Source organism: Tursiops truncatus, chromosome X, assembly GCF_011762595.2.
Source record: "Tursiops truncatus isolate mTurTru1 chromosome X, mTurTru1.mat.Y, whole genome shotgun sequence".
Lineage (NCBI taxonomy): Eukaryota > Metazoa > Chordata > Mammalia > Artiodactyla > Delphinidae > Tursiops > Tursiops truncatus.
In genome coordinates, this window is record NC_047055.1 from 93,947,274 (window position 1) to 93,973,266 (window position 25,993).

The 25,993-nt window shown below is 49.6% G+C and overlaps 1 long non-coding RNA gene across 1 annotated transcript in view; it reads right to left on the reverse strand.

Moving 5' to 3' along the window:
- The window catches only part of LOC117310415 (uncharacterized), a 261,394-nt gene that overhangs the window by 84,039 nt on the left and 151,362 nt on the right, over positions 1 to 25,993 (reverse strand). The window contains exon 13 of the long non-coding RNA XR_012329167.1: positions 3,550 to 3,719. This is a non-coding gene — a long non-coding RNA (uncharacterized lncRNA). The remainder of the gene's footprint in view (positions 1 to 3,549; positions 3,720 to 25,993) is intronic.

The window sequence follows — 25,993 nt, forward strand, 5'->3', positions numbered from 1 at the left end:
TCCCCTTTAAAAACATCTTTGGCTTTTGCATTCCCCTTTCTTCCTGCCTGAAATACAGCTGCAATCCCTGGAAGTGCAGCAGCCATCTTGCAGCCATGAGGATAAAGGTCCCATGTTAAGGATGGCAAGTCAAGAAAATAGGAGATTGGGTCCTTGACAACATGGTGGAGCCATCGTGCCGACCTGGATTTTTTTGTTGCAAGAGACAAAATCTTGGGACTTCTTTGGTGGCGCAGTGGTTAAGAATCCGCCTGCCAATGCAGGGGACACAGGTTCGAGCCCTGGTCCGGGAAGATCCCACATGCCGCGGAGCAACTAAACCTGTGCGCCGCAACTACTGAGCCTGCGCTCTGGAGCTCGTGAGGCACAATTACTGAGCCCGCGTGCCACAACTACTGAAGTCCACGCGCCTAGAGCCCGTGCTCCGCAACAAGAGAAGCCACCGCAGTGAGAAGCCTGTGCACCGCAGCGAAGAGTAGCCCCCGCTAGCTGCAACTAGAGAAAGCCCTCACGCAGCAACAAAGACCCAACGCAGCCCAAAATAAATAAATAAAAATAAATAAATAATTTTTTTTGAAAAAAGACAAAATCTTTATCCTGTGTGCCACTGATAGCCAGGTTTTCTGTTACCTGCTGCAAATTCAATCCTAACTGATACAAGCATCCAGATGTCATCCCTGGGCCTGTGCTCCTCCTGCAAGGACAGTTTTGCCAGATACAGAATCCTTGGTTGATGGGTTTTTTTTTCTTTCACCACTTTGAATATGCCATCTCACTGCCTTCTGGTTTCTATGGTTTTGATGTGAAATCAGCTGTTAATCTCTTAGTTAGCTCGAGCTGCTAAACAAAATACCATAGACTGGGTGGCTGAAGCAGACATTTCTCACAGTTCTAGAAGCTGGAAGTCTGAGATCAGGGTACCACCATGGTGGGTTCTGGTGAGAACCCTCTTCCTGGTTTCCTGACATGGCAGGGAGAGAGGGAGAGAGGGGGAGAGGGGGAGAGGGGGAGAGGGGGAGAGGGGGAGAGGGGGAGAGGGGGAGAGGGGGAGAGAGAGGGAGAGAGGGAGGGAGGGAGGGAGGGATGGGGCTCTCTTGTGTCTCTTCTAAGGGCAGTAATCCTACCATGAAGGCTCCATCTTCATGACTACCTCCCAAAGGCCCCATTTCCAGATGTCATCACATTGGGGATTAGGGTTTCAACAGATGAATTTGGCGGGAAACAGATACACAGTCCATAACACTTAGAATCTCAGAGACTAAAGAAGCCCCGAACAAGCATCCCAGATGTCAGAGTAGTGGGGTCCTCTATCCTGGCCCCATCCCCACCATGCATTTCACAGAGAATTTAGAGTGTGAACGCTAAATGAGACCTCTAACAGTCCCTGCATTTACCCCACACAAGTCCCTTTTGCTGAAGTGGTTGAGTGGTTGAGGGCTGAATACCCTGTAGGTCTGGTCTTCAGGGAGATCCCTCTGCCCTTGTGGAGTGTGTCCTAGTGTGGAAGTCATCATGTTAGAGAAGGATGTCCAGGGGAAGGAGAGCCCGCATCAACAGGAGGATGTCTAGAATGGTGGACACCAGGTCACCCGAGGGCTGGCTAGTGGAACATGGAATATTTAACCTGGAGAAGAGAAGACTCTAGAGGATTAGGATGGTCTGTTTTCAAACCTCTGAAGAGCTATTCTGCAGGAGAGGAAAGGAAGGAGTAGACGCTTTCTTCTCTGAGAGGTACAAAAGGACAGGATGAGGCCCAATGGGCAGAGGGACCAGGGAAACTGGTTTGCGTTCAATCACAGAAAGATCTTTGTTAACAATCGAGCCAGTCCCAAATGGGCTGGGCTAGGAGATGATCCAGAGAGGCAGTGGCCATTTGTCTAGGCAATTTTAGAGCTAATTCAGGCATCCACTCAAGGGAAAATAAAAGGACCCCACAAAGTGCTCCTCAGTGAGGAAATTCTATGATTCTGTGAATCAGACTACACATAAGAGATACCACATGGCATGCAGAGGAAAGAAGGCAGAATTTAGAGGCAGAAAAATCTGATTGAAAAGCTGATTTCTCCCCTTGATGGCAAAGTCACTGTAGCAGAAACAACTAGTTATCCCCCAATACGTGTTCTCCCTCTTTCCATAGACATAGAAGCCGCAATTTTCACCGGGGCACATGATCATCTGGAACAAAGACTACATTTCCCAGCCTTCTTTGCAGTTAGGTACGGCCATGTTACTGAGTTATAGAGTGAAAGTAGAAGTGGTGAGTGCCGCTTTGGGGACATGTACTTAAAGGGAAGGGGCATGTTTCTCTTTCCCCCTTTTTATTCTTCACCCATTCTTCCATTCTGCTGCCTGGAATGCAAATGTGATGGCTGGAGCTGGAGCTGCCATCTTGGATCATGTAGGTGAGGACCACATGCTAGGTTTGGCAGAACAAAGGATGGATCTTTAGTCCCTATGATTTTGCGAAACAGAGCTGCCTACCCCCAGACTCTAATGGGAAAGAAGAGTAAACTTTCATTTTGTTTAAGCCACAGCTGTTTTGAGTCTCTGTACCGAATCTCACCTAAAACAGGTGTCTACTCTGGGGCAAAGTCTTTTGGGCTCTCTGAGCCTCACTGCGTAACCTCATCTGTATAAAGGGAATCATAATGTTCACTCCACAGATCTCACAATATGCTTGGGCAGGGGAATGAGATGATGTTTGTGAAAGCTCTATGAAAATTATTCAGTATGGGCACCAGGAAAGGCATGGTGTGGGGCGGGGCTCAGTTGGGGAAGGAAAGTTGTACAAAAGAAATATAAATGTTTTCCCCCTTCTACAGTGCTTCCTAAAGATTCTGAGTTTCCTGTCTCCATAGATCTTGGAGGGTCTGATCTTTGGTAGGAGAGGAAGGAGGGTGCATGAAGAGATTTCCAAGTCCCTGAAAGCCTTCACAGTCCATGATTATCTGCCCTTAATGCAATACTGGCCAGACCTTTGTGGCAAGGAAGTCGGAGCAGTTTTTAGTTCACAACCAACAAAAGTTGGGGGTTCCTTTATGAACTGTTTACTTGTGGGCAAAGCTGTTCTCTTGGGGGTCAGTGGCAGGAGCCCACATGGTAGAGGTAGAATGCAGTCCACTTACTTTACCTTGGGGAGAGGAAAGGCAGATCTTGCTAGAGCATCTGCAAAAGCGTGGGGGATATATACCAGCAACTGCATCATCAAAACTGCCGAACAGAGACCACACACTGACCAGAGGGGGCAACACATCAGTGCCTGCAGATTGTGAAACAGTCCGGCATTCCCTGTCAACCTTGCTGGAGACTGTACGTTCGCCTCCCCGCCTTGGTGAACAGGGCACTTGTCGCAAAGGGCTCCTACAGAAATTCCCCATTGACATGAGGCTCCACCTCAGGAGAGTTCAAGGCCCCTGCAGGCTGAACATTCACCTGGGTTGGGGCCCATCTTCTGGTGCTCAGAAGCCCAGTATGTTCCCAGGTCATAAGGGTTTTTTGAGCTCTGGCCCAGGCAGGTCAAAAGCCAAAGAAACCAGACGTATCACTTACGGCGATGCTGAGCTCGGATGTGCCCCCCACCTCCAACCTGCGAGTGTCAGGGGCTCATCTTGACTTCCTTCTTATCCCCTCAGGCTGGAACAGTCCCGGACTCACAGAAAGTCTTCTGACAGCTGTTGAATTGAATTCAACGTCCAGAGAGTCTGGAAATGGGTGGGAATCTGAGCAGAACAGAATAGGAAAGTTAGTTAGCAACGTGAGATGAAGCCAAGGGGGTGCTGCCCGAGCCCCGACCTTCTGATTCGCCCTCCTCCATCCATCCTTACTCCACTAATTGGAGGCTTGCAGGGGGTGGAGCTGACTATAACCTAGGAAGGGAAGGTCTCCCCTCCATTCAGAGCAGGGAGGCGGCAGGCACAGGAGCCAGAGGACTTTTCCTCAACCAAGTGACAAGGCCAAGTGCAAAACAGTCCTTGGGAGACAAGGGGCTGGGGCTCGAGCAAGCAGAACCCAGGAGTGCTTGTCAGCACTCAGGGCGGATTCCTGGCCTGGAATCAGGAGAAGATGGAAGGGGAGAGGAAGGGGGTGATGTCTCTTGAGGACCAAAGCCCTGGGCCGACAAGCCACAGTCAGAGCTTGCATCAAGATGAGCGAGGGGCCTCAGCTCCCTGCTGAGCGGGACTGCCTGATCCGCAGACTGCGGCTGGCAGAGGCTGTCCAGGCAGTTCAAGTCCACAAACGTTTCAGAAGCCCTGACTCTCTGGCCCTGACCCAGCTCAGGTCTGAGGTCTGAAGTCTGTCACCACGGGGCCTGTTAAGCTGTGGCCAGGAGGACCAGCTGGCCTGGTCACACCGCTGGAAGGGCCACACGGGGTGCAGCAGATGCTGGTGGTGCCCCACCCTTATCCCGTTGGCGTTGATCATTCCGGTCCGTGCCAACCGCCACGCAGTGGCGCCTGCCATTCGCTTGCTCTCCTCAAAGGGCTTTCCCTGGCTGGTGAGTGGGGCAGGCTGTGAGCACAGGGAGTACAGTCTCCCAGGGGCAGCCCTCGGCCTAGAACAAACAGGTGTGGGTGGAGAATCACCCCAGTTTCCTTGCCCTTCAGTTGGGACAGTTCTGAGAGGGGTGCTGTCCACTGTGTCCCAGACGTCCCCATGGGGATTTAAGCCCAGTTGCCCACAGTGAGACCTGTCCCATAATACATACACCCTGTACTGGCTTCCCTCCCTTTTTGCGGTACGCGGGCCTCTCACTGTTGTGGACTCTCCCGTTGCGGAGCACAGGCTCCGGACGCGCAGGCTCAGCGGCCATTGCTCACGGGCCCAGCCACTCCGCGGCATGTGGGATCCTCCCAGACCGGGGCACGAACCCGCGTCCCCTGCATCGGCAGGCGGACTCTCAACCAGTGCACCACCAGGGAAGCCCCCCCTCCGTGTCTTGATTGCCCAGTGTCCAAGTCATTGTCCTTGTCCTGCTGTCTGCTTCTGGGGCCAGGCACCTGAGACACAGGATTAGTAGACGGGTGTGGCTGAAAATTTCCAGACAGGCACAGATTATGATCATGACAGGGGACAAATCAGCACCCAGGCCCCGGAAGGCTGCGGAAGGAGGCTGAGGTTCCAGCCTTGATAAAGAACTGTGGTCTCGGGCCGGCGCCAGGGAAACCCATGAAGGAGCCCCCATCCCCCAAAGACTCTGAGCTGCCGAGGTAGGGCCCCAATCGGCCCTGCTCCCCCCTATTGGCCCCCAGCTCAATGGCTAGCACAACATAGGTGCTCAAGAAACGGAACTGAATTGGAAATGGAAATGGACTTGCGACCGATTCCATTCCCTTCCACTCCCCCATCAGACCACTGTCTTTCCTGGTTGCCCCCTCCTCCCTCCATTTATTCAAATATTCACACGTTCATAAATATATACAAATACGTATGAGAGGCGCTAAGCTAGGTCCAGCTTCTTCTGTTTCTTCGCCTATATTTTGGGGAAGCCCGCCATTCTTGGTGGACTGGTAGCTGCTAATTATCTGTGTTTTAAAAAGAACTGGGGAAGGTAGAAAATTTATTCAAAGAAACGGCTTTCTAATGCTGAGTGGACAATGGCAGTTGTCGATATTTTGAAGAAGGGCAAAGAGGCCCTTAAATCATGCCCCTTACATGGAGTCATCAGCTCTGCCTGTAGCTTATGGGCGGGGATGTGACATGCAGACCTCACCCTCCACACCAACACACAGATACAACTGGACTTGGTTTTCCACACTCAGGACCACAGATGCCCTTATAAAGAATCATATATGTGAAGGCACACATATGAGCATCGAGGCCCCCACGAGCCCACTGTGTACACATATGAGGTGGTCTCTCCTCCCTGCCCCTGCCCAGCACCGAGACTGGTTCCCACTGAAAATACAGCTGCTGGGTGGTTGACAGGCCAGCCAGTAGTTTCATTCAGTTGGAATCTGAGATGCCATTACCATGGCGACCACAGCCCCTCACAGCTCCGTTATCTTCCGTACTCTAGGGAGTTGAGTGTTATACCTGGTAGACTTTCCTTCGGGAAGCCATTCCTTCCTTCAGGAGTGGCTTTTAATTTTTCCCCAGGGCCTTGCTTCTTCGAAGCAAGTTGACTTTACACCTCCCTCCGGCTCTCCCTCTGCTAATGGTGAGGGAGGTTTTAGGGGCAGTTGTGCTTTAATCAAGATTTTGGTCTCCTGGAACCTTTCAGCTACTCTCCCGGGGTGTCTGATGTCATGCTTAGCCAAAGGGAGTAAGAAGTCCACCCTGTTCTCCACCAATCACCCTGGAGTTAGGGATATGGTCGCAGAATCTTCCAACTGGAAGGCTGTAGCACTCAGTAGGGTATCCCGCTCGGATTCCCGCTCCCCTGCAAGACAGAGAGACTCATTCCTCCAGCTGACAGCTCTCGACTAAATGCCCCTCCAGGAATTGCCCTCAGCCCAAGAGAACTGCCTCACTCAAAGTCACACTCCCCTTCCCTGGGTGCAGACCACATTCAATGACTGGTTGATTGGGGGTACAAAGGCTCAACCCCCTCGCCTCAATTCGTGACAACTCTGAAGGACCACACCAGTTCCGAGGCTCCCAGGGGATCATGGGAGGCCTCTGTCGTGACTGTATCACAGTTCGGGCCCTCTTCTGCCCAATCCTGCTTCCCTCACTCTCTTAGATGTTGACCCTAAAGGGAGTCCCCGAGAAACAGCCTACACACACATCACATTAGAGCCTGTTTCCAGGCAACCCAACCCAAGACAAAGGGTCTGGAGCACACCTAACACAGTCCTCTCTTTGACAGACGAGGAAACTGAGGCCCATGGAGGGGCTGGGTACTCTTAGGGTCATTTGGGGAGTTAATATAAAATTTAGTTCCCAGATCCAGACTCTCAGCATTGGAACAGAACTTAAAGGTCCCCTGATCAAGGCAGAAAAATGGAATCAAGAAGCTATGGATGTAGTCCCACTTGTTTATTTTTGCTTTTGTTGCTTTTGCTTTTGGCGTCAGATTCAAAAAATCATTGCCAAGGGCTTCCCTGGTGGCGCAGTGGTTGAGAGTTCGTGCCCCGGTCCGGGAGGATCCCACATGCCGCCGAGCGGCTGGGCCCGTGAGCCATGGCCGCTGAGCCTGCGCGTCCGGAGCCTGTGCTCCGCAACGGGAGAGGCCACAAGAGGTCCGCGTACCGCAAAAAAAAAAAAGAAGCTATGGAGTAATTTTCACAGCACTGATAGCAGTGGTGATGGAGTTAAAGAACCGGAACCAGACCCCAGAGGCCACTGCCACGTTGCCCTGCTGCCCTGGCAACTCAGTCTTGCTGCAGTGAAAACTCCACCAGTGAAAAGATTCCTATGGCCCCTACTTCTAGGTGTCAGTCTCCAAAGAAAAGTCACCATAGGTGCCTAGATTGGGTGCCCATGCCCCGGTTCAAGGAAGGATGGAGAAGTGGGGACCTGGCAGGACTGGTCAGTGGTTCTCAACCCTGTCTGCATATTAAAAGCACCCAGGAGTTTTAAGAGATTCTGATGCCCAAGCCGTACCTCAGACCAATTAAATCAGGATTTCTGGAGATAGGACCTAGACAGTGGTATTTTTTTTTAAAGCTCTCTGGGTGGTTCTGATCAAAAGTTGAGAACCTCTGCTACAGGGGAAACCAACGATGAAAAGACTGGAGGATCTCTCCTATTAGTTCCTTGTGGTATCATGTAGGGTTTGATCAAGGAAGCAGAACCACTGAGTGATACAGAATAAGGGATTTATTGTGGGAGCTGATTAAGCTGCCCATGTAAGACCATTGACTAGTCTGGTGGAGGGTCTGAATGCAGCAAGGCCAGTAGTGGGGATGAAAAGATGGACATGGTGGTAGTTATATATTGCTGTGTAACAAATTACATCAAAATTCTGCTACTTGAAACAACGAACACTTATTATCTCAGTCTCTGAGGGTCAGGACTCTGGGAGTGGCTTAGCAGAATGGTTCTGGCTCAGGGTCTCTTCATGGGGTTGCAGTCAAGGTGTCAGTCGGAGTCTGTGGTCATCTGAAAGCTTGACTGGGGCATGGCTCACTCACAGGCCCTTTTACCACATGGGCCTCTCCATAGGGCTACTCCTGACATGCAGCTGGCTTTCTCCAAATCAAGAGATCTCAGAGAAGAAGAGAAGAGGGTGGGAGGGAGGAAGAGAGAGACTAAAACAGAAGGTGCAGTGTCTTTTATAACCTAATTCGTAAGTGACATGCCATCACTTCTGCTATACTCGTATTGGTGACACAGACCAAACCAGGACAATGTGGAAGGGATGGCTCAAGGGTGTGAATGCCTGGAGGCGAGATTCATTGGGAGCCATCTTGGAGGATGGTGTGAGGCCGTGCAAAGGTAAGCCGGCACCCACCGTGGCAGCCAGAATCCACATTTCGCAGCCTCTAACCTCCATGGTATGAGTCACCTGCAGGAAAAGCTGGCACTGTCAGCCACAACTGCACGGGCACTTGGTCCAGGATCTAGAGAAACCAAAGGCAAAGATCCAGCCAGAGCTGAAGAACCTAAGGGCCTGGCTGTGCCCTGGGGCCAAAAAGGTGAGCCAGCAGATCAGCGACAACACGGGAGAGCTCCCATGCACCTGGCTCACACCGAATCGCAGAGTGTAAAAGTGGCTGCCGTTTCACCTCAGCCTTCCAAATCCCATGCAAATTTCTCCTGCGGCAAACCCCAAGGTGGAACCATGGAACTGGGCAGCGAAGGGGATTTTGGGAAATGTAGTTCCAGCCTAACTAGGTGGCCACAGCGTAAAGGCACCACGGGGCTGGAATGTGTGTTGGGGGATGGGTGCAGCCACCAAAAGGGGAGCTCATAATGAGAAGGAGGCGCAGAGACAGCCTTGGGTGAGCCAGAATCTGACAGTGAGCAACACAGAGACCTCAGTCTTCCCAGAACCTCAGGGAAATCCTCCCCAATTCCCTCTCCAGGCTCATTATGGACCCACTCTGGATTAAACCTCTTTCATTCTCCGGGAGGGAAGGAGAGAGGGAGGAATGACAGATGGATGATTTGAAAGCGGATTCCAAATCAGCTGGGGTGGACAATAATTTGTCCCCACTTCACATCAATACCTTTGGGCAGACAGAGGAAAATCACGCTTCAATGATCTGGGGTCATCTCATATCACAGCCACTCACACTGTTAGCCTGATGACTTCAAAATGTCTCGCTCTAATGTTCCCTGGGCGGTGGCAAAATGGCATAAAAGACGGCACATAGGACAAGCCCAGTCTGTCATTTCAGAAAACCCCAAATATTTCCCTTACTGGCCTACTCGTGCCTGAAATTCCCACATCAAAGAATTAGCCCTCTAGCCAAAAGCTTACATTTGCTTTAATGTGCAACGATCTCTAAGAGGGGTCATGTTTGAAGCTATTGTTGGTCATTTATATTCCTTAATGCAAATGAAATCTGGAGAGGCAGGTGACATAGGGGACAAGTGGGGGAGCACTAGACACTTGGCGGGGAAAGATAAACAAGAATGGTGAGTCCTGAAAAGCTATAATCCTATATGTTCCCCAAATCCTGTAGCAGTTTCTTCTTTCTGGAGTCACAGAAAGACTACATTTCCCAGACTCCCTTGAAGTGAGACTGAGGTCATATGATGGGGTTCTAGCCAATGAAGTAAGTGGAAATAATGTAAGTCATTCCTCCCAGATCCACCAGAAAGAAAAACAGAGAGATCTACCCAGTGGGGAGACTCCTTTGGCCTCACTCATGTTTACGGTGCGTGTGAACACACACTCGTGAAGGCGTGGAAGCCAGCCCTTCAGGCTTCTATCCCCCGTTATAGACCACCACTGTTCTAACTGCCCCTTTCGACTCTCTATCAGACTCTGAGGAGGATACCTCACTGTCCATCCTTGGACATTATGAGCTGGTGAAGTGTGCTCCTTGGTCTGAAGAAACGATGCTCGGATGTCCAAATTGGTGCGCTATCTTGCGTTCGGGTTCTTTCCTGACACCCTGAGCATTTGCATCTACCGCCGGGTATGCACAGCCCAGGCCAGAGTCAGCATCGTGCCTGTCAGGACCCGTTTGGAGCCCCCAGCGCTTCCAGCCTTAGCCTCACTTGCCAGCTATGGTCAAGGCCTTCCCACCAGAATCTGCCACGCAGCCCTCCGCACTCTCTGTCTCTCTTGCTGACAGAACAGCTCTCATTGGCATCTTGGGCCTCTGAGGGAACAAGAAGACTTCATGGAGATCCAGACCATCTCTGTGTTGCTGCAGCGTCCCCACGTCCAGTCATCTCACAGACCCAGGTGGCCACCTCCAGCGAGCACACAGGGATGAATATCTGCTTGTTGATTCCAGTCACCTCCCAAACCTGGAAGGGGGTTCTTCCGAGAAGCATCGACACGTCCTCCTTTAATGCACCCCTCAAATTCCCATAGTGATTTCCATATGGGCATCCCTTTAATAGGCCAGGTTTCCATTGCCCTCTGTCTGACTGTATGGCCAGGCCATTGGCTGCTGCCCATGAGTCAGTAAAAACCCAAACACAGGGGCTTTACCACTGCTCAATTCTTCCATCACTGCTAGGAAATCAGCATGCAATTCAGCCCACCAAGCTGATTTGTTTTTACCTTCCTCGATCGAGGACGTTGTCCATTTACTGCGGAACTGCTGTCCACAAACCAAGCAGCTCTTTCTCTGTCAGTCAAGAGCTGTTTACAGGGCACTGTCCAAGTGATGACAGAATCCAGCAGCTCCTCACACAGTTCCAGAGTCAATCTTAAGAGAAGAGAGGCTTCCTGCTCCTATCTCCTCCTTGCATTCTCCCAACAACAACATCCTGTGTGACCCATTTCCATATTGTTCTGGAACTCTTCTGGGCACTCCATCCCCGTTAGAGTGTTTCTGACACGACCCGAGACATTGTGGGCATTTCCGGTTTCAAGATCATTTTATATCCTTCAGTCATAGGGGTAGCTTCAATTAATGCCTGATTGCGAGGTAGTAAATAGCCCTCAGACGGGAATTCTCTAGTTCCAAGTCCCTGCTGTTGCCGGGAGTGCTCACGCACCCTTGCCGTAAGTCCCAGTCTACATTCCACTTAGGGCTATGGCACAGAGGATTTGTCCCCACTGGCACTCCAGCTTCTATCCCACGCTGTGTGGGCTCAGGCAGTCTTACTGGTTCCCATTTAGCAGGTGCCGTTAATATTGCTCGAGGAGTGGAGTCACGTGCCTTCTGTTCTACAATCCTCGGTGGGGGGAGTATTCCCCAGTCAGATACAATGTCCGTCCCCATGACACAATCAGGTAAGAGAGACACCACCACTTCACATAAAGCCTGTTCCAAAATACCAATTCTCCTACCAACATTTACCTTAATTCCATCATCAATTATGTTCCTCAGTGTAGCCTCTCTTAGGACTTCATCTACAGGTTTGGAGTTTACAGCACTAGGGAGGGGAAGTGTTCCCCAGCCAGACATAATAGCCATTCCCACAAAACATTCAACTTCTTTACATAACATCAGCTTAGGCATTCCAACTTTCATCATCTTATCCACCCTTACATTTCTATATCCTCTCAGTCTGGCTGTAGCTCGAGTGAGGTCTTCATCAACGGGTCCATGGGATTCCCGTATTAAGGGTCCTATAAACCTCTTCTCCACCCCTGACCATTTTACTGACTCTTGTGCAAAAGGCTTCGGGTACCCAGTGAGCAGTCGAAATAAGGGACCCTGGCCCTTTTGTCAATCCTTATCTTTTTTTTTTTTTTCTTTTTTTTGTGGTACGCGGGCCTCTCACTGTTGTGGCCTCTCCCGTTGCGGAGCACAGGCTCCGGACGCGCAGGCTCAGCGGCCATGGCTCACGGGCCCAGCCGCTCCGCGGCATGTGGGATCTTTCCAGACCGGGGCACGAACCCGTGTCCCCTGCATCGGCAGGCGGACTCTCAACCACTGCGTCACCAGGGAAGCCCTCAATAGTTTCTCGAGCTTGTCCTTCCCCTACTTTGATTCTCACCTTGGGAGACGGCTGTGAGGCTAGTGCCAAGCTCAGACTCACTGAAATCTCAGCTGGTCTAGCATCGAAGTCAGACCCAGCGCTCACTTTTACTTTTGCAACTACAGATAACAACAGCCAAGGGAATAGGATGTTTGGCCTTTTTCTTATTAGTTTGCACTTCCTTATGCATCCCGTGAACCAGCTTCCTTGGAGTTGGATCCATCTTTAGTAACTGATTGCAGCAGAACTGCTGCTCCAAAGCATGGGTAACCACGTGGCCACTTAGGAAGCAAAGGTTCCTCAACCTCCACCCTGTCATCCCTTTTCTTCCCAAACTACAGGTTTCTGTGAGCGAGGGCCGTTCTAGCAAATCCCACTTCCCTGATGCCAACACCAGCTTGGTGTCCTATAATTCAACTCAATTCTGACACTATGTACTCAGAGAGAACTTCAGATCCCACAGGTTAAGGGCTCAGTCCTGCAAAACTGTCCCCCTCCCCCGGCCCCAGCTTCAGACACCAGTCACAAGTCCAGGTTGTCACCTGTGCTTCTGACCAACTAGGTGTGGATTGGAGGTTCCCATGACCTCCTCCTCAGATTCGATTAATTTGCTAGAGCACCTCACAGAGTTTAGAGAAACATTTTACTTAACTAGATCATCAGTTTATTTTAAAAGGATATAACTCAGGAACAGCCCGATGGAATTGATGCATAGGGCAAGGTGTGGGGAAAGGACGCGGAGCTCCCATGCCCTCTCTGGGCTCACCACTCTCCCCACACCTCCATGTGTTCACCAACCTGGAAGCTCTTCAAACTCTGTCCTTTTTTTTTTTTTTTGGTTTTTATAGAGGCTTCATTACATAAGCATTGAGCATTGATTCAATCTCCAGCTCCTCTCCCATCCCCAGAGGTCAGGGAATGGGACTGCAAGTTCCAACCCTCTAATCCTTCCCTTGGTTCTCCTGGCAACCAGACCTCATCCTTAGGTGCTTTCTCCAAGTCACTTCATTAACGTAACAAAAGACACCATTACGGCTCTCAGCATCCAGGGAACCCCAAGGGTTTTAGGAGTTCTGTGCCAGAAAAGGGGACTACGACCAGATACACATTTCTTATTATAAATCAGAATATCACACAGGCAAAAAGGCCAGACTCTCCAACACAACCGAGAAAATCAACGTGCTTGGTCCTCTGCATTCCAACTGAGTCCAGCCCTTCCAGAACTTAACTGTGTTTCCATGGAAAAAACCTGGACTCTTGAGTCAGACAGTCCTGTTTAAGTCCAGCTTCATCTCTTACCCACTGTGTTACATTAAATAAGTTACTTAACCTCTCTGAGTCTCACAGTGCCAAGTGGAACTAATAGTACCCACTCAAAGGGCCCTGGAAGAATTAAATGAGGTCAGGGGTGTCAGGGAGCTGTTCACTGAAACCACCCGCCTTGGCCAGGCACGACAATAACCGCTTGCCTGAGTTGTCTCACAAGAGGTCTCGATAAAGAACGTGGTGCTGGGACTTCCCTGGTGGCACAGTGGTTAAGAATCCACCTGCCAATGCAGGGGACACGAGTTCGAGCCCTGGTCCGGGAAGATCCCACATGCCGCGGAGCAACTAAGCCCGTGCGCCACAACTACTGAGCCTGCGCTCTAGAGCCCGCGAGCCACAACTACTGAAGCTCGTGCGCCACAACTACTGAAGTCCGTGCGCCTAGAGCCCGTGCTCCGCAGCAAGAGAAGCCACTGCAATGAGAAACCCGCGCAGCGCAACAAAAAGCAGCCCCCGCTCGCCGCAACTAGAGAAAGCCCGCGTGCAGCAACGAAGACCCAACGCAGCCAAAAATAAATAAATAAATGTATTTAAAAAAAAAAAGAGAACGCGGCGCTGCTGCTGAAAACTAACCGGGAGAATTCAGGAAGGGTTGAAAGGAGGGAGGAGACGCCAGTCCATAGTATGTCTTGTAAAACTAACCCAGAAGAATTAGGGAGGGGCCTAAAGAAGGAGGGAGGAGACGCCAGCCCATATGTCCTGCCAACGTCCCAGAAACTCTCACAATGGAATCCATGTTGGCTGAGAGATGCCGGTACCACCAGGAAGGACCCTGAGTCAAACCAAGCAAGATGATTGGCCAGAGACAACCCGGAAAGCTAACATCACCACCATAAAACCTGAGACTGCAAGCCACGTGGCAGAGCAGTTCTCCTGGGTTTCTTTACCCCACTGCTCTCCTCCCAGGCGCCCCTTCCCAAAAGTCTTTTACTTTGTCAGCACTTGTGTCTCCTTGGACGATTCATTTCCCACCCTCGGGCCCTGGAAGGGGTCCCCCTTCCTGCAACAGGAGCATCAGGCACAGGGCAGGTGGTCTCTTCCCACCCCCTCCTACTGCACAAGATTCCTGGAGCACCGCCCTGTTATCTCACCACCAACCAATCAGAAGAAAGTCACACACCCTGCAGCCTTCCCCCCAGATTTTGCCTATAAAAGCTTTTCCCTGAAAACCACTAGGGAGTTCATGTCCTTCTTGAACACAAGGCACCCATTCTCCTAGCTCGGTCCGGCCATAAATCTTCTGCTCCGAACTGACATTTTGGTTTGTTCGACCTCACTGTGCGTTAGGCACAGGAACTTGCGTTCGGAACACTACCACCACGTATACCCAGAGAGGGTCTCACGCTGTTTGAAGTACAGCTGACCGCTGAACAACACAAGTGGGAATTGCGCGGGTCCGCTTATTCGCAGATTTTATTCTATGGTAAATACTACAGCACTAAACGATCCGCAGTTGGTTGAATCCACGGAGGCGGAACCCGTGTATATGGAAAGCCGGCTATAGAGTTATACATGGATTTTTCGACTGCAGGGAGGGCTGGCGCCCCTCACCCCTGCCTTGTTCAAGGGTCAACTGTATTCTGTGCTATAGCGGCTGTGGGAAGTGGAATAATGCCCCCTTCAGAAAAAAAAAAAAGATGTCCGTGTCCTAATCCCTGGAATGTTACCTTATATGGGAAAAAAGGACTTTGCAGGTGTGATTAAAGTAAGGATCTTGAGGTGGGGAGATTATCTTGGATGGATCTGAAAAGCTATCACAAGTGTCCTTACAAAAGGGAGGCGGAGAGAGAGTACAGAAGACAGGAGAAGGCCACGTGATCACAGAGGCAGAGACTGGAGTGATGCTGGCACAACCAAGGAAAGCTGGCAGCCACCAGCACCTGGAAGAGGCAAGGAACAGATTCTCCCATGGAACCTCCAAACGGAGAGCGGCCCTGCTGACACCTTGATCTCAGCCCAGTGATTCTGATTTGCGACTTCTGGCCTCCAGAACTGTGAGCTACCAAGTTTGTGGTAATTGATTTAAGCCACCAAATTTGTTACATCAGCCACAGGAAACGAACACAGTGGTCAACCAAGTCTTTGACCCAAAGAGAGAGTTATGGAAGGAAAGGCCTGGGTTACAAGCCCAGGCTCTGAAGAGCCAGCCCTTGGTCTCTTGGGTGAGGGCTGCAGAAACCAAGGTCCCTCTAGCTGGGGTTGTCCTGGGGGGTCTTGTTGACAACCACCCACATTGGCTCCAAGTCTTGCCTCCCACAGGAGGGGAAAGGAGTGAAATTAGCATCATTTCCTTCTCTGCTTCTGGCCCAAACTCCCCCTCACCAGGGAGGGCAGGGATCCCCTACGCCTGAGGCCCTGGAGTCAAATACCTGAAAACGATCTTCCAGACAAGTCCCTGGCTGCATCGAGGGCACCCAGGGGAGGACAGAGCTTGCACGAGTCAAGCACGTGGTGTCACTGCACACAGTAGCTTCCAGCCTGGGGCTAATAGCCTTAACCCACTTCTCAAGGCTGCTAGGAGAGGTAAGGGTTGTTAAGGGTGCTAATGCATGGAAAGGCTCGGCTTGCACCAAATGATCTACTGATGGTTTCGGCCTGGAAAAAAGCAGTCATGTTGAAGACTGATTACATTGCTAGACGTATATTCAACACGGGTGCTGGAAGGTATCACAGCGGCTTCACAGACCACAAGTTTTCAGTTTTCAGTGCAACCAGATCCTCCGATGTGGCACCTCCCTGCTTTGCAACCTCATTCCCTTCTAGTGAGTTTCTGTGGCTGCCGGGTGTAACCTCCACAGTCCATGCCCCTGACCTCCCCAGAACCCCAGAGTGCTCCAGACTGCCCATGAGCAGAGGCCTGGGCCATGTGGACACTCAGAGTTGACTCTGTTGACTGCTAGGCAAATGAGACTTAAATTTATAAAGGGAGATGGCGGGGGGTGGGCACTAAGCCCTCCCAGGCATATGCCAGCTAAGAAAGAAGTCAATCTCAGTCCGAGGGCCTAGGAGTAAAGCAAGACATTATTCATTTCCCCTCCATGGCAGAGACAGCTAGCTCATCACCAAACCAATTTCTCTTTTCTTTTGGACACACAGCTAGACTACATTTCCCAGTCTCCCTTGCAGCTGGGTGTGGCCATGAGACTGTTCTGGCCAACAGAAAGCAGGCAGAAGTGACGAGTGGTCTGGCTCCTACAAGCCTGCCGTCCTCCACTCTCTCTCTTCCCCTCCCGATCAGTTGGATGTCAATCTTCAGGGCAACCTTGGAAATAGGAAAGAGGGCCAACTGTCCTGGTTTGCCAGAAACTGTCCCAGTTTGGGCACTGAAAATCTGCACCCCAGGAAACCCCTCATTCCCAGACAATGATTGGTCACCCTACTTGAAAGACACATATGGAACTTGGCAGAAGACTCCATCAGCCTGGGTCCCTGCATGACTGCATGGAGCAGAGCACCCCCCGCCCAATCTCCCATTCCCACCAATCAGCAATATGTGTTTTGGACTTCATGTGAGTGAAAAATAAACTGGGATTTACTCCTTGAAGTGTCACCACCACTAGTGTAAGCTTAACTCATACATCGTCAAATACTTTTGGAGAAACACAAAAATATCCTATGTCCCCTCAGCTATTTTAAGAAGACAGATACTAGTCATAAATAGAAAGACTATATATTATCTGGGATGGTCCTGGCTTCCATCTGTTGTTTGGGCGTAATTATTAATAGCATCCCCCTTTACTCTCCAAAGTGTCCCTGTTTGCACAATATCTAACATGGTATAGATAATTTCCAGTGTGAATGCATGCCTAAGATGTTGCAGAAAAATTAATTGAATCCTGTTTTAAATGCAATTATTTAAGAAAGAACTTTTCTGTAATAAAAGTAATTTGCCTCATAGCCAATACTCTAAATTCAACTCTCAGGGGGACTTCCCTGGTGTCTAGGGGTTAAGAATCGGTCTTGCAATGCAGGGGACGCCGGTTCGATCCCTGGTCGGGGAACTAAGATCCCACATGCCATGGGGCAAAAGAGCCCACATACGACAACTACAGAACCCATGCGCTCTGGACCCCAGGCGCCACAGCTAGAGAGAAGCCCGCACACCACAACGAAGAGCCCACGTGCTGAAATGCACTGAAACTAAGACCCGATGCAGCCAAAAAATAAATAAATATTTTTTTTAAAAATGCAACTCTCAGGTTGCTGGATTTTCTCTGTTGGCCACACTGTGTACATTACCCAGAACCATCCTGAAATCTAGCTTTCTTACAGACTCTGTGTTTGGAAGATTGCTGTTCATCTTGTACTTTTGGTCTTTTCTACCAATACCAATTGATCAAAAATCACATCTATTGAGTGTTTCATCCATACAATGAAATATTATTCAGTGATAAAAAGAAATGAGCTATCAAGTCACAAAAAAGACACGGAGGAACCTTAAATGCATATTGCTAGGAGTGAAAGAACTCAGTCTAAAAAGGCTACATGCTGTATGATTCCAACTATATGACATTCTGGGAAAGACAAAACTATAGAGTAAAAAGATCCGTGGTTGAGCTGGTGGGAATGTAAATTGGTACAGCCATTATGGAGAATAGTATGGGGGTTCCTTAAAAAACTAAAAACAGAACTACCATATGACCCTGCAATCCCACTCCTGGGCATATGTCCGGAAAAGACAAAAACTCTAATTTGAAAAGATACATGCACGCCAATATTCATAGCAGCACTATTTACCATAGCCAAGACGTGGAAACAACCCAAGTGCCCACCAAGAAATGAACGGATAAAGAAGATGTGGGATATATATACACCATATGGAGTAATATGGAATATTACTCAGCCATAAAAAAGAATGAAATATTGCCATTTACAGCAACATGGATGAACCTAGAGATTATGTGAAGTCAGACAGAGAAAGACAAATATATGATATCACTTATATGTGGAGTCAACAAAAATGATGCAAATGAACTTATTTATAGAACAGAAACAGACTCACAGATATAGAAAACAAACATGGTTACCAAAGGCAAAACAGGGGGTATAAGTTAGGAGTTTGGGATTAACAGACACACGCTACTATACATAAAAGAGACAAACAAGGATCTACTGTATAGCACAGGGAACTATACTTGATATCTTGTAATAACCTACAATGGAAAGAATCTGAAGAATATATATGTGTACATATACATATATAAAGGAATATATACATATATGTATAACTGAATCACTTTGCTGTACACCTGAAACTAACACAACATTGTAACTCAACTATAGTTCAATTAAAAATAAAAAAATCAAAAAATCAGTGGTTGCCAGGGGTTGTGGGCAGGGAAGCGGGCAGGGAAGCAGGAAGGGATGAACGGATGGAGCACGGGGAGTGTTTAGGGCAGTGAAATTGTTCCATATGATACTGTAATGGCGGATACACGACATTATGCATTTGGCAAAACCCACAGAATGTGAAACACCGAGAGTGGACCCGAATGTAAATCAGGACTTCAGTAAATAATAATGGGCCAATATTGGCTCATCAGTTGTAATAAATGTACCACAACTAATGCAAGATGTTAATGACAGGGGAAGGGGGGGGAAGGGGGACATGGGAACTCTGTATTTTCTGTAAACCTAAAACTGCTCTAAAAAGTAATTTTTAAAAAAAACTTAAAAATAAGAAACCCAGTTATATCTGTTGAGTTCCCACAGAAGAGACATAGGATATGCGGCCTCCAGAGGGCCACTGTTGACCGCCTGAAGGGTCTCACTACAGTGGGCGACAGACTGCCTCCCAGCGTGGATCCCGGTGGACAGGTCACGTGTGAAGGTGCCAGTGCAGACATCTGAGGGAAATGTCCCCCGGGTGGTGGGACCAGGGCCTGGAAGGCCAAAGGGCAGGGGAACTGATGAGGTGGGTTTGCGGTTGAGGCTGCCACTCGCCATCGGCCTCCTCAGGGAGCCCGGCCAACCTCGAACCATCCAAACGGGAGGCCGCAGAGCCGCAGCTGGGCACTGCTTGCCACGCAGTTAAGTGAGAACAAATCCAGAACAAATACTTGCGATATTTAGAGCTTTAGGATATGCCTATGTTTTATTCATCCACATTAGCATGGGGTCTGCAGGCCCCCAGAGTCTGAAGGAAATTAGAAAATCACAGAATGTCAGGACTAGAAGAGGCCTGGGGAGTGATCCGATCCAAGCCTTCTTTTGCTGGAGAGGAAATTGAGGCCCACAGAAGGAGGTGACCTGAGGTTACACTCCCGGCCATGTGTGTGTGTGTCTCTCTCTCTCCGCCCACCCCCCCTCCCTTGCCTTGCCTTTCTTTTAACACATCTGTGTGCTTACTTTGTACTATTTTCCGAGCAAGGTCAGGGAAGGTCAGGGATATACTGCCGGCTACCCTCACACCCTCTGGAGGTTGGGGACCATCTGAGGCCACAAGGTCCGGCTAGGCCTTGGGAAATCACAGGCCCGCTCCTGGGATCATTTTAGGGCCCTGAAGCCTAGAGGGCAGGTGGATAAAAAAATAAATCACACTGTGGGCTCATAAGAATTTTAGTCAAAACTAGAAGTGGAGTCCACGGCAACAGTGCAATCTTTCTTCCAAAACTCTCTCCCTCCAGATGCACCAGCCCTCCCCCAACTTGCCTCTCCTCCAACGGCGAGGCTCTAGAAGGTAGCTGTCCTTCCTTCCGTAATTACAAGTGTCAGCACGATTCTCGGGTCCTGGATACCGAGTATGGCAGCCGACTCTGGGCAAGTCTGATAGAATCGGGCAAGTCTGATGTTGACTCCAGGCTTAACTGTGATGTGAGGGAGGTTGTGTAAAGGGCTAGACGCCCGTGGGACATCAGGTGGAGGGGATGCACAGATGGCTGAGCAAACAGGAGGGAGAGTGGGCCCAGGGCTAGGCATCTGGAGTCCTCCAGCAGCTGATAAGCCTGCCCAAGACAGCAGAGGTCCAGAGAAGGTGCCCAGGAGTCCGACAGTGAGGCTGTGGGAGGAGGAAGAGGGCTCAGTGAAGGAGCCCTGGGGCCTTGAGGAGGAGCCTCTAGGTTGGCTCACTCCGACTCCACCCAGACTCTCCTCTAGCCAACCTGCCTCTACTCCAGGGTCCAGAAAGCTAAAGCCATGCCTTCCCAGATTCCCTTGCAGCTAGTGGCGACCATGGGATGCAGTGCTGGCCGATGAGACATGTGTAGAAGCCAGCTGGTGCAGGTACTTCTCCTGCCCTCCCTCCTTCTTTCTGTCTCGACTACGGATGTGATGGCTGCACCTGCAGAAGCCATCTTGGCACCATGAGGGGAAAGCAGAGAGAATTGCTCTGACATCTTTGAGCTGCTGAAATGACTAAATGCTAGCAACCAGGTCCCTTCAGAATTCTTATTACCCAAAGAAAACAGAATAAAACCACAAAACTTCAAACATTTAAGCCACGATCATTTGGGTTTTCCATTACTCAAGCAGAAGATAGTCAACAGTACTGAATGCTTTGGAGACGTGTGTCAGTAAGGACCCTTTATGTAACAGAAAAGACAACTCATGTTAACGTAAACCTTGAAGAGAGTTACTGGCTCACACAACTGGAAAGTAGTGCATGATTGGAATAGGCTTCAGGATAAGTTTAATCCAGCAGTTTAATGATATCACCAAGGACCTTGTTTCTTTTCATCTTTCCATGCCCACCCTTGAACCAATCACGGTGATAAAAGAGAGAGGATCAGGTTGACTGGCTTTGGCCAATTGGACCCGCCCCTGGAGGGGTCATTCCCTCCCAGATCTCACGGTTGCTAGACAATGGAGGAAAAGGGGCCTGGGAAGGACAATCTAGGTGCTATTATGAAGGGTGAATGGAAGCTAGGTGAGTAAGCAATGAGTATCTACAACAGCTATCTATTCTGGGAGACAGAGGATTGTGTGGAAGCCATTGGCCATGGCCATAAAAAGGTCATTAGCAACCTTCTGTTGGGAAAAGGCAACGCCAGTTGTGGTGAGCTGTGCCATTAGTGGAAGTGAGGAGGTGTAGACTCCTCTCTCAAGAAATCTGGGACTTCGAAGAAGAGAGAAATGACACTATCTGGTGTGAGGAGGCAGGGTTCAAGGAAGTTGGCCCGAGCTGACTTAGACAAGCACTCTATCAGCCCTGGAACCACTGAGGTCCCAGCTCACCTTCTCTTGGCACCATTAGCTAGAAACTATGCCAAGCTCTTTTTATATATCATTTCCACTGAAGTCTTACAACTGCTGTCCAAGGAAGATATTTGCATAATCTCTTCCCAAAAGGGGGAGGCTGAGATTAGGAGGAAGGAAAGTGACTAACCCAACTCAGCAAAAGGCTGAAGCCTGTGCTTTCTCCTGCAATCTGCCAGCCCATGGAGGCCACACCCTATGCCCTTTGGTCCCAGGGGGACTTACCTTGGACTTATCCTCATTATGGGTCTACCTAAAAGGTAGCATGAACTGAGATCCCCACAAAAGCTTCAGTTTTGACACTGTCTTTGAAACTACATGACCCAGGGTGTCTACCAACCCCCGGGGCTGAAAAGCGGTGTCCAAACAGCCTGTCTTAAGCTGTCAGTCACCTGGAGACCAGGTAAGGCTAGCCCATCTGGGGAAAGTGAGCTGTGCAGTGAAGACCCTGAAATGAGTGAGACGGGATCGGGGAGGGTGGGGGGTGCAACCAGCAGTGGAGGTGTGAGCTGAGCTACATTGGCTTCCCTCCCCGGGTCTCTGCAGATAGCACCTCCCACAATCCAGGGCTTGCTTGCCTAGATGCGGAAGTCACAGTGCTGGCCCGGTGATCTATTAATACTCCCCAATTTGCATTTCTGCATGTAGCCTACCCAGCCTTCATCAGTAGGGCTGCCAGATTTAGCAAATAAAAATACAGGGCACCGGGCTTCCCTGGTGGCGCGGTGGTTGAGGGTCCGCCTGCCGGTGCGGGGGGCGCGGATTTGTGCCCCGATCCGGGAAGATCCCACGTGCTGCGGAGCGGCTGGGCCCGTGAGCCATGGCCGCTGGGCCTGCGCATCCAGAGCCTGTGTTCCGCAGCAGGAGAGGCCACGGCAGTGAGAGGCCCGCGTGGCGCAGGAAAAAAAAAAAAAATACAGGGCACCCAGTTATGCTGGAATTCCAAAGAAAGAATGAAGAATTTTTTTAGTAGAACCATACCCCCAAATACTACATGGGACATACTTAGACTGAAAATACTGTTTGTTGTTTATCTGAAATTCTCATTTAACTGGGCATCCTGTATTTCCTTTGGAAACTCTACCCAGAAGTTTTAGCCAGTAAGCAGAAAAGCTTAGGAAGAAGAATGCCCCATGGACAAAGATCCATCATAAAACACTTTTAAAGAGTCTGTGTACAGGGAGCTCACCCTCCTCCACCACAAATACACTCCCTCTCTCTCCCTCTCTCTCCCACACACACACAGTTTTACTCCTCCTTGACTTAGTGTGGACCTTGAGTCCCTTGACAAAACCACCCCTGACCTAAGCCTGACCCCCCCCAGTCCTGCATTGGGCCTTCACAGCACCTACCAGGTACCCAATGACTTACCTGCCACCAGGGTGGGTCCTACAAGTGTGACTGATGAGGGCAACCCTGGGTGGGAGCTGAGACAGACTGGGCTTACTAGGGCTTTACAAGTGGTTTTAGCATAAAGTACCCAGATCACCTTTCAAGGCATTTCCTGTTTCTCCAGGTGAGAGCCCTGGGAGCTCATCCTTGTTCGTCAATGACCAGACAGAAGCTTTCAAGGGAAGGAACTCATCTGCAAGGGTGCTATGGACTGAATCATGTCCCTCTCCAAACCTGTATGTTGAAGCCCTAACCCCCAGTGTAACTATTTGAAGAAAGGGCCTATAAGGTCATTAAGTTTAAATGAGATGATGAGGGTGGGGCCCTGGTTCAGTAGGATTGGCGCCCTTATAAGAAGAGACACCAGAGAGCTTCCTCTAGCTCCCTGCCCTGCCATGTGAGGACACAGGGATAAAGCAGCCATCCATAAGCCAGGAAGAGAGCCCTCACTAGGAACCCATCCATGCTAGCACCCTGATCTCAGACTTCTAGTCTCCAGAGTCGTGAGAAATAAATTTCTGTTAAGGCACCCAGTCTATGGTATTTTGTTATAGCACCCCAAGCAGACTAAAACCGAGGGTGACTGGGCCCTGGATGTCCAGAGAGAATGCCCTCCCATGTCTTCAAAGGCTCCCTGGCAAAAAGGAAGGGGCTGGGCTCCCAGGGCACAGGGAAGAGCTGTGCCTTGTGCTAACATCTCGGTCCAGCAGGGTGGGCAGAACAGGAGGCTCTGAAGCCTGAGGGCCAAGCTGGCGGGTGATGGAGTAAGAGGGAGGGCTCAGAGAGGATGACCAGCTGCTCAGTTTGGTGAGGGCTGCTCCAATTCCAAGGCTACAGAAAAACTGTGGCTTCGGGAAATGTTTTAAGTTCCCTCCTGTTACATGGGCATAAGGCCTCTCTCCTGCAAGGGGGCATGGATGTTGGAGCCAACCTAGGCTCTGGCAGGAAGCAGGCTGTATTAGTCAGGCTTCCTCCAGAGAAACAGAACCAATATGATGTGTGGTATATATATATGTATGTGTGTATATATATATATATGTATGTATATGTGTGTGTGTGTGTGTGTGTGTGTGCGTGCGTGTATGTGTGTGTGCATATACATATAGAGAGAGATTGATCGATCATAAGGAATTGGCTCATAAGATCATGAGATTATGGGGGCTAGCAAGTCCAAAATCTTCAGGGTGGCCCAGCAGGCCAGAGAAACACAGAGAGCTGATGGTGCAGATGAAGTCCAAAGGCCATCTGCTGGGAGAATTCTGTCTTGCTCAGGAGAGGCCAGTCTTTTGTTCTATTCAAGCCTTCAGCTGATTGGATGAGGCCCACCCATATTAGGAAGGGAAATCTGCTTTACTCAAAGTCCACCAATTTAAATGTTAATCTCATCCAGAAACACCCTCAAAGCAAAACCCAGAATAATTTTTGACCACATATCTGGGCAGACCGTGGCCCAGCCAAGTTGACACCTACAATTAACCAACATACAGGCCTTGATCCTGAAGCTTAGACACACAGGCTTCTCTCTCATCTCTCTCGAGGGCCCAGCTCTCCCAGCCAGGAGCAGTGGGGGGCCGCACTTTCCTCTTTGCTTCTCCCTGGTGCTTCACCCTTGCACTGGCTTCTAAAAGCTCCCTCGGAGAAGGTGTGGAGAACAGGGAACCCTCCTACACTGTTGGTGGGAATGTAAGTTGGTGCAACCACTATGGAAAGCAGTCTGGAGGTTCCTTAAAAAACTAAAATAGAGTTACCATATGATCCAGCAATCCCACTCCTGGGCATATATCCAGAGAAAACCCTAATTCAAAAAGACACATGCACCCCAATGTTCATAGCAGCACTATTTACAATAGCCAAGACATGGAAGCAACCTAAATGTCCATTGACAGATGAATGGATAAAGAAGATGGGGTATATATATACAATGGAATATTACTCAGCCATGAAAAAGAATGAACCAATACCATTTGCAGCAACATGGATGGACCTAGAGATTATCATACTAAGTGAGGTCAGTCAGGCAGAGAAAGACAAATATTATGAGATCACTTATATGTAGAATCTAAAAAAGTGATACAAATGGACTTATTTACAAAACAGAAATAGACTCATGGACGTAGAAAACAAACTTATGGTTACCAAAGGGGAAAGAGGGGGAGATAAATTAAAAGTATGGGATACACACTACTATAAATAAAATAAACAAGGATTTACTGTATAGTACAGGGAACTATATTCAATATCTTGTAATAACCTATAATGGAAAAGAATCTGAAGCTGTACACCTGAAACACAATATTGTAAATCAACTATAGTTTAATAAAATGTTTTAATGAAAAAATAAAAATAAATTTAAAAAAAAAAAGCTCCCTCAGGGCACTGAGAATTTCTTCAACCACCTTAAGTTTGGGAAACTCTCAGCCACGATCCTCAGAGCCCATGGAGTAGCGAAGGGGCAGGAAGAGGAAGGAGGAAAAGCCTTCTTGGGAAACACACACACGTACCACCACATACATATGCACATACGACACACACATACTACATATACATGCACATACACATTACACATATACACATACCACACACACACACACACACACACACACACACACACACACACACACTTCAAAATCCCCCAAACATTCCCCGGCTACCTTGACTAATGCCACCTACCCTAATACTATAGCCACCGTGGGCAAATGCTGCCGTGGGGCTGTTTAAAGCACTTCTCGTGAGTCTCAGGAGAGGCAGGGTCATTTATCAGGGCTGGCGACCTGCTTTGTCCCCATCTGGCCACCAGACCTGAGCCAGTAACTCTCTAAGCCCTCATTTCATCTGGAAAACGACAACCAACTGCCGTCCCCACCCCCGCGGGTTGTTGTACGGGGAAGATCGGCGCGTTCATCAGATGTTAGCGGAGCGCGCACTCACTCAGGCGCTGGGCTGGGATGCCGGATGCCGCGGTGACAGGTCGACGTGGTTTGCTGTCATGCGGGCCATGGTCAAGGAGAAAAGATGAGCAGCTAACTCACTCTGAGGGCGCCACGCTCCGGCAGCTGCATGGGGGTCAGCAGCGTAAGCCTGTACA